The sequence below is a fragment of the Dermacentor albipictus genome, chromosome 10 (assembly GCF_038994185.2).
Source record: "Dermacentor albipictus isolate Rhodes 1998 colony chromosome 10, USDA_Dalb.pri_finalv2, whole genome shotgun sequence".
NCBI lineage: Eukaryota > Metazoa > Arthropoda > Arachnida > Ixodida > Ixodidae > Dermacentor > Dermacentor albipictus.
Window position 1 is genome coordinate 101,177,596 of NC_091830.1, and position 11,092 is coordinate 101,188,687.

Sequence of the window (11,092 nt, forward strand, 5' to 3'; positions counted from 1 at the left end):
GTGCTTTAGGCCACGGTTCCTTCCGTACTTGGCAGCCGCACCCTCAATACCGCCGGTTCCATGACCGACCGAGCGCCGCACCGTTCCTTTAGTACTTGGGCAGCAACAAAGTCGGGTCGTTACTCCACACTCGCCGCAGGAAGCGACCGGCAGCCGCCAGCCTTTTCAGACTCGGCAGCGTTTGCCGCGGAGGACGGGAGAGCGCTCGCACCACGGTTCCGTGTGTACTAAGCGGCAGCGGCATTAGCTCTCGACCGTCAGTTCCTTGACCGACCGCACGCTTCGCCGTTCCCCTCGTACTGGGCAAGAGCAGCAGGTCGGGTCGTCTTACTCCCATTCCGCGCAAGAGTGCCGAGGCGGACTTCAGAAAGCCCACCCAGTGTGCGTTACGCCGTTTCTACCCGCGGGCGCGGCCAAGCCAACCGTCCAAGGTTGCAGCCGGCGTCCACTGGGCGCAACAAATTTGGCACGGGGCGCCCTTCGAAATTCGGGCAATCCCCGGCATGTTCGGGTATAGCCGTCCCCGCGTCCAAGCGGGGCCAGCGGCGGAAAGCGTCGGGCGCAGCGAGCTGCTTCACCCACACGGGGTAGAAACAATGGCGCTCGTCACCCTCGAACAATCCGGTAATGATCCTTCCGCAGGTTCACCTACGGAAACCTTGTTACGACTTTTACTTCCTCTAAATGATCAAGTTTGGTCATCTTTCCAACAGACCGGCGCAACCGAAAGGCCGCGCCGGACATCGGTCCGAAGACCTCACTAAATCATTCAATCGGTAGTAGCGACGGGCGGTGTGTACAAAGGGCAGGGACGTAATCAACGCGAGCTTATGACTCGCGCTTACTGGGAATTCCTCGTTCAAGGGGAACAATTGCAAGCCCCTATCCCAATCACGAAAGAAGTTCCACGGGTTACCCAGTCTTTTCAGACAGGGATAAAGACACGCTGCTTCCTTCAGTGTAGCGCGCGTGCGGCCCCGGACATCTAAGGGCATCACAGACCTGTTATTGCTCTGTTTCGTGCGGCTAGGAGCCGCTTGTCCCTCTAAGAAGGTTGTAAGGTGCTGGGAACCCCGCACCTATTTAATAGGCTAGAGTCTCGTTCGTTATCGGAATTAACCAGACAAATCGCTCCACCAACTAAGAACGGCCATGCACCACCATCCACCGAATCAAGAAAGAGCTCTCAATCTGTCAATCCTCCCAGTGTCCGGGCCGGGTAAGTTTTCCCGTGTTGAGTCAAATTAAGCCGCAGGCTCCACTCCTGGTGGTGCCCTTCCGTCAATTCCTTTAAGTTTCAGCTTTGCAACCATACTTCCCCCGGAACCCAAACACTTTGGTTTCCCGGAAGCTGCCCGCCGAGTCATTTGAGTAACTCAGGCGGATCGCTGGTTGGCATCGTTTATGGTCAGAACTAGGGCGGTATCTGATCGCCTTCGAACCTCTGACTTTCGTTCTTGATCAAAGAAAACATTCTTGGCAAATGCTTTCGCAGTAGTTCGTCTTGCGACGGTCCAAGAATTTCACCTCTAGCGCCGCAATACGAATGCCCCCGTCTGTCCCTCTTAATCATTACCTCGTATTCCAAAAACCAACAGAACAGAAACGAGGTCTTGTTCTATTATTCCATGCAAGTTTATTCAGGCGACTCGCCTGCGTTGAGCACTCTAATTTTTTCAAAGTAAAAGCACCGGCCTTCTCGAGGCACACAATGAAGTGCACCAAGAAAGGACCGGCATGATGTTCAGTCCGAGCCGTCGCATCGGGTAGATGCACTACTCGTCTGGAACTGAGATCCAACTACGAGCTTTTTAACCGCAGCAGCTTTAGTATACGCTATTGGAGCTGGAATTACCGCGGCTGCTGGCACCAGACTTGCCCTCCAATTGATCCTCGTTAAAGGATTTAGAGTGTACTCATTTCAATTACGGGGCCTCAAAAGAGTCCCGTATTGTTATTTTTCGTCACTACCTCCCCGTGCCGGGAGTGGGTAATTTGCGCGCCTGCTGCCTTCCTTGGATGTGGTAGCCGTTTCTCAGGCTCCCTCTCCGGAATCGAACCCTGATTCTCCGTTACCCGTAACAACCATGGTAAGCAAGTAACCTACCATCGAAAGTTGATAAGGCAGACACTTGAAAGAAACGTCGCCGGCTCGTGGCCATGCGATCAGCACAAAGTTATCCAGAGTCACCACACAATACGGGCCGAAACCCGATCGATCTTGGTCTAATAAAAGCACCCGTCGCCCAAAGGGCTTCAGGCTCACTGCATGTATTAGCTCTAGAATTGCCACAGTTATCCAAGTAGGAAGAAACGATCTAAGGAACCATAACTGATTTAATGAGCCATTCGCGGTTTCGCCTTATTTCGGCATGTACTTAGACATGCATGGCTTAATCTTTGAGACAAGCATATGATTACTGGCAGGATCAACCAGGTAATCGTTCAACTGCGCGTCCCGCCTGTCAAGCAGGCCGGACGCCGTTTTTGCGATGCCGAGGCCACCTTCAGGCGCCCCAGCACGCTTCGTTCTTGCAAAGAGTAGCACTTTGCACAGTCCGAGACGACGGCGTTCGAGCTCGCTACGGCGCCCTCCCCGAAGGGCCGGGTATCGCCACGCGGCAAGAAGCACGCAACATTCTCGATAGACTGGTTGTGTCGACTCGATCACGGCTTGCGGTTTCTCTTGAGCCCGCAGCACAGGTGGACCGACCGACACTTGCAACGTAGCCGAGACGGCAAAGCCGCCAGGCGACGGGTCACGCCCGCGCCTTCGGCGCTTTCGCATTTGACTCGTCCGAGGACGATGCGGAACACAACTCGATATCGTGGAGAAAGCGTCGTCCGACAACCAGCCCCTAACGCATCAAGCGGATGAGGCTGCAGACGTCAGCTGTGGGATCCACGGGAGCGATACCGGGGACACGCTTGACGGGCACGAAGCCCGCCGCATATCAAACACCCAGGTCGCTTTTGGGGGCGACTGCTCTCTGGGACCCCCATATAATAGCAGCGATAAGTTCCCAAATCTCCATGGGGCCGTACTCGTGCCACTTTCGACGAGCGTTTGGCGAAAATCGTGCCGCCTCGCAGCGCCGCGAGCGAGATGGAAAGCTTACGTCGGCAGCGCAATGCCGAAGTCGTGAAAGCGCAGCGCGTCGACCGAATGCGCGAACGGCAATCTCTCGCCTATGGACAGCGCAGTTTCCAGAACAATCCCCTTTCTGTGCCCCTACGGGGCCACACGCTAGCGCGGCCCTTTCGCCGTTTCCGAGCACGAGTGCGACCGGCGCGGGCGGCGTGCTCGACACCCCGGCTGACGCCGTTTCGGACTTTGTCTCTTCGCGCGCTCGCGCCAACGTCGCGGCAAAACGACGACCTCTGCGCGGTTCTTTCCCGGTTCCCGGCGTGCTATAGTGCAGCCAGCCGGACGGTGACGACGACTCAGTCGCGGCCGTGCGGTGGCTTGTACGCCAAAGTTGCGTGACGGGCGTCGAGCTCCCGCCGCGGCCCGGCTCAGGTGGTTTCGGACTTCTGTCTCTTCCGAGCGCTCGCGTCGTCGTGGGCACGATTCTCGAATGCGGAGCGGTGCGCGGACACCACCACGAACACGCGCAAGCCGAAAACGGCACTACGGTACAACGTCGGCCAGGGCGGTACGGCCCCTTATATGAGCAGCGATAAGTGACCAGACCTCCACGGGGCCGTACTCGTGCGACAAGGCGGCGTACTGCGCCGAGCCGAGCGCCAATATTTGGCCTTGGCACGGCCGATTTGAGCTCTCGCGATCGCCGCGGTACCGCCGCTCACCGATTCAAGGCACGCTAGCGCGGCCCCTTCGCCATTTTTCGAGTAAGAGTGCGAAAAGCGCGCGCGGCGTGCTCGACGCCCCGGCTGACGTAGTCTCGGACTTAGTCTCGCTCACGCCGCCCCGGCTGACGTCGTCTCGGACTTAGTCGCGCTCACACCGCCCCGGCTCACGTGGTTTCGGACTTCCGTCTCTTCCGAGCGCTCGCGTCGTCGTGGGCACGATTCTCGAGTGCGGAGCGGTGCGCGGACACCACCACGAACACGCGCAAGCCGAAAACGGCACTACGGTACAACGTCGGCCAGGGCGGTACGGCCCCTTATATGAGCAGCGATAAGTGACCAGACCTCCACGGGGCCGTACTCGTGCGACAAGGCGGCGTACTGCGCCGAGCCGAGCGCCAATATTTGGCCTTGGCACGGCCGATTTGAGCTCTCGCGATCGCCGCGGTACCGCCGCTCACCGATTCAAGGCACGCTAGCGCGGCCCCTTCGCCATTTTTCGAGTAAGAGTGCGAAAAGCGCGCGCGGCGTGCTCGACGCCCCGGCTGACGTAGTCTCGGACTTAGTCTCGCTCACGCCGCCCCGGCTGACGTCGTCTCGGACTTAGTCGCGCTCACACCGCCCCGGCTCACGTGGTTTCGGACTTCCGTCTCTTCCGAGCGCTCGCGTCGTCGTGGGCACGATTCTCGAGTGCGGAGCGGTGCGCGGACACCACCACGAACACGCGCAAGCCGAAAACGGCACTACGGTACAACGTCGGCCAGGGCGGTACGGCCCCTTATATGAGCAGCGATAAGTGACCAGACCTCCACGGGGCCGTACTCGTGCGACAAGGCGGCGTACTGCGCCGAGCCGAGCGCTAATATTTGGCCTTGGCACGGCCGATTTGAGCTCTCGCGATCGCCGCGGTACCGCCGCTCACCGATTCAAGGCACGCTAGCGCGGCCCCTTCGCCATTTTTCGAGTAAGAGTGCGAAAAGCGCGCGCGGCGTGCTCGACGCCCCGGCTGACGTAGTCTCGGACTTAGTCTCGCTCACGCCGCCCCGGCTGACGTCGTCTCGGACTTAGTCGCGCTCACACCGCCCCGGCTCACGTGGTTTCGGACTTCCGTCTCTTCCGAGCGCTCGCGTCGTCGTGGGCACGATTCTCGAGTGCGGAGCGGTGCGCGGACACCACCACGAACACGCGCAAGCCGAAAACGGCACTACGGTACAACGTCGGCCAGGGCGGTACGGCCCCTTATAAGAGCAGCGATAAGTGACCAGACCTCCACGGGGCCGTACTCGTGCGACAAGGCGGCGTACTGCGCCGAGCCGAGCGCCAATATTTGGCCTTGGCACGGCCGATTTGAGCTCTCGCGATCGCCGCGGTACCGCCGCTCACCGATTCAAGGCACGCTAGCGCGGCCCCTTCGCCATTTTTCGAGTAAGAGTGGGAAAAGCGCGCGCGGCGTGCTCGACGCCCCGGCTGACGTCGTCTCGGACTTAGTCGACGCCCCGGCTGACGTAGTCTCGGACTTGGTCTCGCTCACGCCGCCCCGGCTGACGTAGTCTCGGACTTAGTCTCGCTCACGCCGCCCCGGCTGACGTCGTCCCGGACTTAGTCGCGCTCACACCGCCCCGGCTCACGTGGCTTCGGACTTGGTCTCTTCGAGCGCTCGCAGCCAGGTCGGGGCCGACGCCGACGTCTGCGTGGGGCTTCAACGATTCCCGGCGCGACGCAATGCAACTGCGCGCAGGATGCCAGCGACTCCGCCGTGGCCGTGCGGCGGTGTACACGCAGAAGTTTCGTGAAGGGGTATCGAGCTCCCGCCGCCCCGGCGGACGTGGTTTCGGACTTTAGCGCTCGCAGCGATCTCGCGGCGATCGCTGACGTCTGCGCGGTTTCAGGTGTGCTACGATGCAGCAGTCTGCCGCACGACAATTTACGGAAGCGAGTGCATTCCGCCCCGGCGGACGCGGCAGCGGACTTTGTGCCTGCGGGAGTGCTCTTGTTGCTGTAAAATTTGAACGGGTGCAGCTGCGCGAAGCAAGTGTACACATTTTCTCTCTCTCTCTCTCTCTCTCTGCCCCTGAGGCGACTGTAATTTTAATTTAAATGCAATTGGAGGCGGGAGCAACCTGATGAGAGTAGGCGGACTTCGGCACACCTTGTAGTTTAGAAATTGTTTTCAAGCTTTGAGGACATACACAATCGCGCCATCTGCTTTCCCCGTCTCTTTGGCACTTCATAGTGTGTGCAGCATGCTCTGCATTCCAAAGAAACGCGCCTGTTTCTCCCCCTCTCTCACGTTCTTCTTGTCTTTCTTGCTGCTCTTGTGAGAAGTTGCTATGCTCTTTACTCGCTGTAAAATAGAATGCTTGCGCGAGCCAACAACTTGCGTGTCTTTCTTTTTTTTTTTGTTGTTGTTGTTTTTTTCTCTCTTCCCAAGACGTTTCTGCCATTATTCACTAGCTCTCGTTCTTAGTATGCAACGGAGCGTTAGCTCGCGCCATCTACCTTTCTTTCTGTATGGCGAAGGCCGTAGGTTTTCCTCGTTCCGCACACAGATGGCGCGGATGCGTTTTCGCGCCAGTTTCGAACGACCTCGCTGTACACATGTTTCTCATTTAAAAGTTTCAAAGGGGCTTGAGAAAGGGCGTGGTCCTTTTTTCTTGCGCAAGGCTGAGCTTTCCAGCTGTGCTTAAGCTATGCTAGCATGTGTGCGTATATGTGTGTGTGTGTGTGTGTGTGTGTGTGTGTGTGTGTGTGCGTGCGCGCGCGCGCGTGCGTGCGCGTGCATATGTGTGCGTGTGTGTGTATACACGCACACGGTAAAGATGATGGGGTAGCACTATTTCTTTCTTTCTTTCTTTTTTTTTAACAACACCTGTGCTCCACATGGCGATCTTCCTGCCCTCTATGTTTCCGGTTGGAAGGAGTGCGCAGCCTTTTCTATATTTATTTTTTTTTCCATTCTCTTTCATTCGTACATGAGGCGCGCTACCTAATTCTAGCGGTCGAATCGACACGTTGCAATCCGTCCCGGCCTGTGCCGTATGAAAACTTTCAGTGGGCCTTGCGGTAAATAAAAGGAAATGAGGGAAATGCGCGTAGTGTATTACACTTGCGCACGGGCTTGAAACGAAGGCCTCAAAGAAAGCCGCCTTGAGCGGTCGCATTCAGACGGAAGTAAACATTCCCCTTGCGCGTGTTTTCCGCTCGCCTGTTCCGTTTTCTGCGAGGTTGCCTTCGTTGGTTTTGCCTTGCAAACAAGCTTGCGCTCGGGTCTCGTTTCTACGCGACGGCGTTTCGTTAACAGTGAAAGACTGAGGCGTCGCGAGTTGATTCGCGAGATAGAGAGCATAGAGTCTCTAGACGGGCTGGGTTTTATAAGATTGCCCACGCTGTTGCTGAGGTTACCAATGTCGCCAGGGCACCCGCAAGGCAGTGGTACAATGGAGTGAAGTGAAAGACATCGCTTCTCGGCCTTTTGGCTAAGATCAAAGTGTATGGCTAATCAAAGTGATCAAAGTGGCACAGGAGGGAGGCGGCACTGGCAGCCAGGCGTGATCTCGCCGCGGGTGCTGCCACTGGTGTGTCGGAGCAGGACAGCGACAGCACCCCCGCAGCAGAGCAGGACAGCACCGAGGGTCCCGCTGAGGACCCTCCCGGAACACCAGCAGTGGCGACCGAGCAGGCCGCCGACCAGGAGCCGTCTCCCGTGGCACCTCGGGGAACACCCGGACACAGCAGCGATGGTGAGATGGCCGAGGCACCTTCTCCGCGGACGCCAAACCAGTCAGGGCGGACCGCAGCCTCGGCCTCCTCTTCTCCAACACCATCGCTGCCGTCCAACCGAGGCAGCCCGGGAGCACCAGTCTCCGAGGCTCACGAGCCGGCGGCCATGCAGGAGCTCTCCCCGGGCAGGGCAGAGGTGCAGGACCATGACGGAAGCAACCAGGACTTCGGGACCCAGGACGAACATGCTGGTACCACACGGCCAGAGGGCAGTGCGTGGACGCTAGCGGACGAAACGGCAGAGCTGCGGGCATTGAGCCGGTTGCCTGAGTCTGCTGGGGAGTGGGCACGGTTCGAAAACATCCTTGACCGTGCCATCGCAGCCGCAACCAAACACCTGCGGCTGCCAGTCGGGGACTCGCGCCAATCACGGAGGCGCGAGGTGAACCCCGACAACCCCCAGCAGATACAAACTCTCTACAGAAGGAACCGGCGCCGGGCAGTGCGGTTAATCACTGAAGGCCCGTCCCAGCTCTGTCCAATCGACCCCCACGCACTGCAGGACCACTACTCGAACCTCTGGTCACCAACACCCGTGGATACCAGCATCCTGAGGTCACGGCTTCCAGCCACCGAAGAACTGGACTTGTGCCCCTTTACACCGGAAGAAGTCGCAGCCAAGCTCCGTAAATGCGAGAGTACAGCTCCAGGGGAGGACCGCCTCACGTACCACCACTGGAGGCAGGTGGACCCTGAGGGCAGGTTCCTGGCGGCGGTATACAACGTATGCCTCCAATACCGCCGCACGCCCCTGAGCTGGAAGTCGACGAGGACTATCCTGATCCACAAGAAGGGCGACCGCGAGGACCCCACAAACTGGCGACCCATTGCCCTTGGTCGCACGATCGCCAAACTGTATGCCGGGTGTCTCACCACCCGGCTGCAGAGGTGGTTGGGCGACCATGCGGTACTGTCCAGGTGTCAGAAGGGCTTCCTGCCGCACGATGGGGTGTTTGAACACAACTTCGTGCTGCAGGGACGCCTGGATGATGCTAGGACAGGAGGTGGGGAGCTGTGCGTGGGGTTCCTCGATTTTGCCAACGCTTTCGGCTCGGTCGCCCATCAGGCCCTCGTCGACGCTGTCCGCGGCGCCGGCGCGGGGGAGGCCTTTGCTACCATCGTTGAAGACCTCTACCGCGCCAACACCACCTGCGTCGTGGCAGCAGCTGGCATTACGGAGCCAATCGCCATCGGAGCTGGGCTGAGACAGGGCTGTCCTCTGAGCGGCCTGCTTTTCAACCTGGTGGTGGACCCGGTCATCCGTGCAGTACAGGGAGGCGATAGGCAGCACAACATCCTTGCCTACGCCGATGATCTGACGCTGCTGGCCGCGGATCCCGCCACCCTGCAGAGCCGCTTGGACCGTGTAACAGCCCTGTCGGCCCGGCTCGGGCTGCGACTCAACGCCGCCAAGTGCCGGTCTCTACACCTGTCTGGTCGCCACCCCGTGGGTACACGGCCCACCTCTTTCACCGTGGGTGGCGACCCGATTCCGGCGCTTGGCGACTTCCAGGGGCACAAGTTCCTGGGCCGTCCAGTGGGGTTCAGGGTGCTGCCGGACGAGACGACGGTCGACGAGGCCATCCACCTGGGCAGAAAGCTGCTCTCCTCTATGCTCGCCCCATGGCAGAGGCTGGATGCTATCAAAACATTTTTGTATCCAGCCCTCAACTTTGCCATGCGGGTGGGCCTTGCCAGCAAGGGAGAGTGGCAACGCCTGGACGAGGAGCTCCGCCCGCTCATCAAGAAGACCCTGTACGTGCCAGCCAGAGCTTCCAATGAATACTTGTACGGAAGCTCTCAGGCTGGCAGTGCAGGGATCCCACTTGCGGCGGAGCTCAGCGACATCTGTCGGGTGGATGGAGCCTTCAAGCTACTGACGTCGACCGACGTGGAGGTCCGGGAGCGTGCGGCAGGAGAGCTCGAGGGCGTAGTGTCAAGGCGGCTGAGACGACCCGCGAACACCGAGGACATGGAGGCCTACCTCTCAGGCGAGACGGAGGGCGACTTTCGGCAAACGTCCACACAGGTCCAGTCTGTGTGGACGGAGGCCCGCAAAGCCTCCCGTCGCCTCTCCGTCGCCTGGGAGCTGTTGGAGCATGGAGCCCGCATCAACTGCGGGGAGGCCTCTGTGTCAGCGAGGAACCGCCACAAGCTGGTCAAGACCATCCGGGCGCTCCTCTCCACCGAAAGGGACCAATCTCTGCAAGACAAACCGAACCAGGGCAAGGCGATGGTGTGTGTGGCGGCCGACCCGGCAAACTCACACTTCATGAGGTCCGGCCGCTACACCCATTTCATCGACTGGCGCTTCATTCATCGAGCCCGACTAAATCTCCTCCCCCTCAACGCCACAAGACTCTGGGCACCCGCGGCGGACAAAAGATGCAGACGCTGCGGGTATGGGGAGGAGACACTGCCACATGTACTTTGCCACTGCATGCGGCAGAGCCGGGCCATGACGGAGCGCCATAACACCATCGTCGCCAGAATAAAAAAGGCTGCTTTGGGTCGGTTTACAGTCATTGCGGAGAACCAGGTCGTAGGCAACACATCACTCAAGCCCGACCTGGTACTGGCCCGTGGAGAGGAGGCACTCATCCTGGACGTCTGCTGCCCTTTCGAGAACAGGCTGCAGGCGTTCCAGGACGCCCGGAAGGCTAAGGAGGAGAAGTACGCCCCTGTACAGCGTCATCTCCTCCGGCGGTTCCAGCGTGTGACGGTGGACGCGGTGGTCGTCGGCTGCCTTGGCAGCTGGGATGTGGGGAACGACCGGGTGATGCGCAGGCTGTGCAGTAGGTCATACCTACGGACACTCAAACGCCTGTGCATCAGTGACACAATAAGCGCCTCTACAAAGATTTTTAGAGCCCATGTCGGCACCTCTTAATGATCTTATGTTTTTAGAGAAGCGCCATTTTTTGCACTGTTTTACACCTTTACAGTTTTAGTCTTTTATTACTAACACCACTAACTAGTTTTTTTAGCCATTTGTTTGCGTTTTTAGACTATACACCTTTTATTCGTTTTCTCCTTGGTTCTGTAACTTGTATTTTTTGATGTACTGTAACTAGCATGAATAAAAACTCTGTTCTTATCAGCTTAATATCTGATACGGGTTCTATATGGACCCACGATATTAAACCTATTTTTGGAAGTTGGCGGAGTGCTTGAAGCCTGCTTCACCTCCGCCGCAGGTCGGCCCGGTATTGCACTACCTCCGGGATCGGCCCCCGCTCACTTAGGTGAGACTTCATTCAATCAAAATGAAGAACACAAGCTCGAAGCGAGCACTCACGTGACACGCACCATTCCCATACTATACGCAACGATGCCGGTGTTTCTGAACGATTGTCTGCTGTAATGAGCTACTTGGGGGGGGGGGAAGGGTGATTAGCCGTGGGTTTTGCAATCAATGTAAGTCCCACTCAAAGCCAACACTGCATTTTGGAGTTCACTATCGCTTTGATCCGTAAACGACAGCAAGCTCGCCCTGCGAAAA

The 11,092-nt window shown here is 58.4% G+C and overlaps 2 non-coding genes across 2 annotated transcripts; one reads left to right on the top strand and one right to left on the bottom strand.

The window, feature by feature from the left end:
- Positions 1-625: 625 nt before the first annotated feature.
- Positions 626-2,440, bottom strand: LOC139051113 (small subunit ribosomal RNA). Its single transcript, XR_011509242.1, has one exon. It is a non-coding gene; the product is annotated as a small subunit ribosomal RNA (ribosomal RNA).
- An 8,201-nt stretch (positions 2,441-10,641) lies between these two features.
- Positions 10,642-10,830, top strand: LOC135919068 (U2 spliceosomal RNA). Its single transcript, XR_010569874.2, has one exon. It is a non-coding gene; the product is annotated as a U2 spliceosomal RNA (small nuclear RNA).
- The last annotated feature ends 262 nt before the right edge of the window (positions 10,831-11,092 follow it).